The 6,327-nt window shown below is 55.2% G+C and overlaps 1 non-coding gene across 1 annotated transcript; it reads right to left on the bottom strand.

Moving 5' to 3' along the window:
* Positions 1–652: 652 nt before the first annotated feature.
* On the bottom strand, positions 653–733 carry trnas-gcu (transfer RNA serine (anticodon GCU)). The gene has a single exon. It is a non-coding gene; the product is annotated as a tRNA-Ser (tRNA).
* Between the last annotated feature and the right edge of the window lie 5,594 nt (positions 734–6,327).

Here is a 6,327-nt window from a genome sequence, read left to right on the forward strand (position 1 = left end):
ATGGATTGAGCCCATGCCTTAACTGGCCCCCTGCCCCCACAGCATTGCGGGTTGTGACGCCGATTGTCAACGCTTTCGGTCGAGGTCAGGCTACCGCCTCCTCTGAAGGACGTTTGGAAACGTCGAGCAAAGCGCTACACCACGCTTGGTGAGTCACAATGGGATGGTTTGTGTGTCACAGAAGTGTGTGGAGGTGAGGCAAGGATCGAGCTAAGCAGAGGTGGTTTCGACCATCGACCTCAGGGTTAATGGGCCCAGCACGCTTCGCTGCGCCACTCATGCTCGTCAGGAGGATGGAGAAAATGGAGGGGAAAAAAGGGACATTGTGGTTTGAGCATAAGGGGTGCGGTCTAGTGAGTCAGCGCGTGTTTTCCCATGTGGAGCGGGGGAGGGGGGAAAGCAGGCCGGGCATTCCATCGGTTTAAATGCAATGCTAGCAGAGGATGGTTTCGATCCATCGACCTCTGGGTTATGGGCCCAGCACGTTTCCCGCTGCGCCACTCTGCTTGCCATACCCAGATGGGACTCGAACCCAAATCCCTGGTTAGGAGGCAGTGCCTTATCCATTAGGCCATGGGCAGCTCGGGAGAGAGCTGTACACCCCATGCACACGTGTATGGTCTTAGGGCTACTCGTAGTACAAGAGTGCGCTCGACGAAGATGGGATTCGAACCACGCGTGCAGAGCACAATGGATTAGCAGTCCATCGCCTTAACCTCTCGGCCCCCTCGTCCCACAGCACTTGCTCGGCGTTGTGACGCCAGATTGTCAACGCTTTCGGTCGAGGTCAGGCTACCCGCCCCCTCTGAAGGAGTTTGGAAATGAGCAAAGGCTCACACACGCTTGGTGAGTAAAAAATGGGGTGTTTGTGGTACCGAAGTGTGTGGAGGTGACAAAAGGGAAAAACGGCCCCAGCAAGGAGGTTTCGATATCACCTCTGGGTTATGGGCCCCCGCACCCCCCGGGGCCCCTTTTCGAGGGATGGAGAAAAGGAGGGGGAAAAAAAGGGGCATTGTGGTTTTAGCATAAGGGGGGCGTCCAAGTGACCAGCGCTTGTTTGATGTGGGGGGGGGGGGGGGGAAAACGCGGCATTCCATCGAATTAAAAAAAATGAGCAGGGAGGTTTTCGATCCTCGCCCTGGGTTTTGGGCCCGAGTTCCCCCTGCGCCCTGCTGCCCCAACCCCAAAAGGGGCTCGAACCCCCAATCCCCGGCTTAGGAGGAGTTTTATCCCTTGGCCATGGGGATCGGGGGGCTGTAAAACCCTGACAGTGTATGGGTTGGGGACCCCCGTAGTAAAGAGTGCGCTCAAAAAGGATGGGTTCGAAACCTTTAGAGCCCAAAGGATTAGCGTCCATGCCCCTTTAACCCCTTCGGATCGCCCCCAGATTGCCCGGGTTGTGAGCCGATTGTCAGGGTTTGGGAGGAGGCTCTTTTGACAGGACGTTTGGAAACGTCGAGCAAAGCGCTCACACCACGCTTGGTGAGTCACACAATGGGATGTTTGTGTGTCACCAGAAGTGTGTGGAGGTGACAAAGGAATATGAGCCTAGCAGAGGATGGTTTCGATCCATCGACCTTGGGTTATGGGCCAGCACGCTTCGCTGCGCCATTGCTCGTCAGGAGGATGGAGAAAAATGGAGGGGAAAAAAGGGAAATTTGGGGTTTGAGAAAAAGGGGGGCGGCTAAGTGAGTCCGGGGTTTTTGCTGTGGGGGGGGGGGGGGGGAAAGGAGGCGGCATTCATGGATAAATGCAATGCTGGGGGGTTTTTTCGATCCATCGTTGGGGTTGGGCCCAGCGTTGCGGCCCCCTTGTTGCCATCCCCCAGATGGGCTGAACACAACCCCTGGCTTGGGGGGGGGGGGGGGGTCCCCTATATTGGCCACTGGGGCAGCTGGGGAGAGGTACCGAGCACAGTGTTGGTCTTGGGGGTATTCGTCAGAGGGCCTGCGGGAGGGTTCGAAAGGGGGAAAAGGAAAAGGGTTTTAGCAGCATCCCTTAACTCTCGGACCGTCCGCACTTGGGGTTTTGTGCGCAGTTTTAAGTTTTCGGTGAGGGGTAGCTTTAAGGCGTTTGGAAAGTGGAAAGGTTAAACCCCCGTTGGTGAGTAAAAGGGATGTTTGTGTGACAAAGGTGTGTGGGTGAAAAGGAATAGACCCAGAGGGGGGTTTCACCCATGCCTTGGGGTTAGGGCCAGGCTTCGGGGATTGTTAGGGGTGGAGAAAATGGGGGGAAAAAGGGAAAATTTTGGGGTTTGGCCCCTAAGGGGGGGTTAATTTGGCCCAGGGTTTTTGCATTGGGGGGGGAGGGGGAAAGAGGGGCTTTCATGGAAAAAATGAAATGCTAGCAGGGTTTTTTTTCGACCCGCCCTTGGGTTTTTGGGCCCCAGCACGTTTCCCGGCCCCATTGTTATCACCCAGAGGGATGAACCACAATTTGGTTTAGGGGGCCCAGTCCCTTATATTAGGCCAGGGGCAGTGGGAGAGAGTGTACCGCCATGCACAGGTATGGTTTAGGGACCTGTAGTTAAAAGGTGCGTGACGAGGTGGGATTCGAACGCGTGCAAGCACAGGATTGCAGTCATGCCTTAAACCCTTTTTCGGCCCCCTCGTCCCACAGACTTGCTCGGGTTGTGACCCCAGATTGTAACGCTTTCGGTGAGGTAAAGGCTACGCCCCCTCTGACGGACGTTTGGAAACGTCGGCAAAGCGCTCACCCCAGCTTGGTGGTCACAAAATGGGATTTTTGTGTGTCACAGAAGTGTGTGGAGGTGACAAAGGAATACGAGCTAGCGGGATGGTTTCGATCCATCGACCTTGGGTTATGGGCCCAGCAGGCTTCGCGGGCCCCACTTGCTGTCAGGAGGATGGAGAAAATGGAGGGAGAAAAAGGGACATTTGTGGTTTTGGGAGCCATAAGGGGGGGTTAAGTGAGTCCGCGTGTTTGCCATGTGGGGGGGGAGGGGGAAAGCAGGCGGCATTCATCGGATAAATGCAATGTAGAGGGATGGTTTCGATCCATCGACCTTGGGTTATGGGCCAGCAGCTTCGCTGCCCCACTTGCTTCCCATCACCCAGATGGGATCGAACCACAATCCTGGCTTAGGAGGCCAGTGCTTTCCATTAGGCCATGGGGCAGCTGGGGGAGAGGCGGGACAGCATGCACACGTGTTAGGGTTTCTTAGGGCTACCTGTAGTACAAGAGTGCGCTCGACGAGGAGGGGATTCGAACACGCGTGCAGGACAATGGATTAGCTCATCGGCCTTAACTCTCGGCCACTCGTCCAAGATTTGCTCCGGCGTTGGACGCAGATTGTCAACGCTTTTCGGTCGAGGTAAAGGCTAACGCTCTCTGACAAGGACCGAATTGGAACGTTACGAGCACAGGGGGCTCACACCACGCTTGGGTGAGGTACACAATGGGATGTTTGGGTGGTGTCACGAAGTGTGTGGATGGATGGGAAAAGGATATAAAAGCCTAGCAGAGGATGGTTTCGATCATCGACCTTGGGTTATGGGCCAGCACGTTCCGTTTGCGCCATTTTGTGTCAGGAGGATGGAGAAAATGGAGGGGAAAAAAGGGAGATTTGTGGTTTGAGGGATAAGGGGGGAGGTGTAAGTGGTCCGCGGTGTTTCCCATGTGGAGGGGGGAGGGGGGGGGAAAGCAGGCGGCATTCCATCGGATAAATGCAATGCTAGCAGAGGATGGTTTCGATCCATCGACTCTGGGTTATGGGCAGCACGCTTCGCTGCGCAATTTGTTGCCATCACAGATGGGATCGACCCAAATCCTGGTTAGGGGGCCCAGTGCTTATCCATTAGGCCACTGGGGCAGTCGGGAGAGAGCTGTACACGCCATGCACCGTGTACTGGTCTTAGGGTCCTGTAGTAAAAGAGTGCGCTCGACGAGGATGGGATTCGAACAAGCGTGCAGAGCACAATGGATTAGCAGTCATCGCCTTACCTCTCGGCCCTCGCCCCCACAGATTGCTCGGCGTTGTGAGCAGATTGTCACGCTTTCGGTCGAGGTCAGGTACCGTCCTTGAAGGAGTTTGGAAACGTGAGCAAAGGGGCTCACCCCAGCTTGGTGGTACACAATGGGATGTTTGTGTGTCACAGAAGTGTGTGGAGGTGAAAAGGAATACGAGCCTAGCAGGGTGGTTTCGATCATCGCCTTGGGTTATGGGCCAGCCGCTTCCCCTGCGCCACTCTGCTCGTCGGGGGGATGGAGAAAATGGAGGGGAAAAAGGGACATTTGTGGTTTGAGCAATAAGGGGGCGTTAGTGAGTCGGGTTTTGCCATGTGGAGCGGGGGGGGGGAAAGGGCCCGGATTTGGTAAATGAATGTAGCAGAGGATGGTTGACCATCGCCCTCTGGGTAGTGGGCCAGAAAGCTTCCGTGGCACTGGTTGCTCCAGTGGGATCAAACCCACAACCCTGGTTAGGAGGCCAGTGCCTATATTAGGATGGGGGGGAGAAAAAAAAAAAACCACGTGCAGAACAATGGATTAGTCACCTAATCTGGGCCTCGTCCAGACTTGCTCGGCGTTTGACGCAGTTGTCAACGCTTTGGGAGTCAGGTACCGTCTTGAAGGGTTTGGAAAGTGGCAAGCGAAACCGTTGGTGAGTAAAATGGGATGTTTTGTACAGAGTGTGGAGTGAAAAGGAATACGAGCTAGAGGTGTTGATCCGACTGGGTATGGCCAAGCTTGCTGGCCCTGGCAGAGGATGAGAAAATGAGGGAAAAGGGCATTTGTGGTTGAGCATAAGGGGGGGTTAGTGAGTCAGGGTGTTGCATGTGGAGGGGGAGGGGAAGAGGCGGATTTGGAAAATGCATGCTGAGAGATGGTTTCGACAGACTTGGGTTATGGGCCAGCACGCTCGCTGGCATCTCTTGCCATCACCAGAGGACTCGAACCAAACCCGGTTAGGAGGCCAGGCTTATCTAGGCCTGGGGTGGGAGGGGAAGTGTAAGCCATCACCGTACGGTCTTGGTATGTAGTACAAGAGTGCGCTCGAGGGATGGATTCAAACCACGTGAGAGCAAAGGATAGATCATGTTAACTCTCGCATTGTTTGGGTTGTGACGCGATTGTCAACGCTTTGGGTCGAGTCAGGTCCGCCCTTGAAGAGTTGGAAAGGAGCAAGCTCCACCACGTTGGTGGTACAAAGGGTGTTTGTTGTCAAAGGTGTGGAGGTGACAAGTACAGTGCAGGGGTTTTCGACCATGATGGGTTAGGGCCAGCACGTCGCTGCCCTCTGCGTAGGGAGGAGAAAATGGGGGGAAAAGGGACTTGTGGTTGAGCATAAGGGGCGGCTTGAGCCCAGGGTGTTTCCCATTGGGGGGGGAGGGGGAAAGCAGGGGATTCCTGAAATGATGCCTCGAGGAGGTTTCGATCATGACTTGGGTTTGGCCCGCACGTTTCGCACTGTTCATCCCCGAGGGACTAAACCCAACCCGTTAGGGGGCCCTTATCATAGGCACTGGGGCAGTCGGAGAGATTAAGATGACACTTGTATGGTTAGGGCTACTGTAGTACAAGAGGCCTCGACGGATGGATTGAACCACTGAGACAATGGATTGCGTCCACGCCTTAATCTCGGCCATGTCCCACAGATGTTTCGGGTTGGCAGATTGTCAACGTTTGGTCGAGGTCAGGCTACCCCCCCTTTGACAGGACTTTGGAAAGTCGAGAAAAGCCCCTCACCCACGCTTGGTAGTCACACAATGGGATGTTTGTGTGTAAGAAGTGTGTGGAGGTGACAAAGGATACGAGTAGCAGAGGTTGGTTTCGACATCGACTCTGGGTTTAGGGGCCAGCACCTTCCGCTGCGCCTTGCGTCAGAGGGGAGAAAATGGAGGGGAAAAAGGGACATTTGTGGTTTGAAGCCTTAAGGGGCGCCTGTGAGTCCAGCGGTGTTTTGGGCGGGGAGGGGGGGGGTTCTGGAAACCCCCTCCTGCAGGAGTTTGCCTCGAGGGGTTTGGGCCCACACCTTGGGGCCCCAATTGTTTGTCACCAAGGGGGGGCCCCCGGAGGGGGCCAGGTTTTTCCCATTCCATGGGGACTGGGAGAGGGAACCCCCCACACGTGCTTCTTGGGTAGTAGAAAATGGGGGGGAAAAAAAACCCCCGGGGGGCCCAAAGGTTGGTCCTGAAAATTGGCCCCCCCCCCTGGGGGAAAAGTTGAAAGCTTTCCCCCTTTGGCCCCCCCCCCCTTTGAAGACTTTGAAAGGGGGTAAACCCGTTGGGGTAAAACGGGTTTTTTTTGGTAAAAAGGGGGTTTTGGGGGAAAAAAACCCGGGGGTTTTCCAAAAGGGGTTTGGTTTGA

The sequence above is a fragment of the Engraulis encrasicolus genome, unplaced genomic scaffold (assembly GCF_034702125.1).
Source record: "Engraulis encrasicolus isolate BLACKSEA-1 unplaced genomic scaffold, IST_EnEncr_1.0 scaffold_1659_np1212, whole genome shotgun sequence".
NCBI lineage: Eukaryota > Metazoa > Chordata > Actinopteri > Clupeiformes > Engraulidae > Engraulis > Engraulis encrasicolus.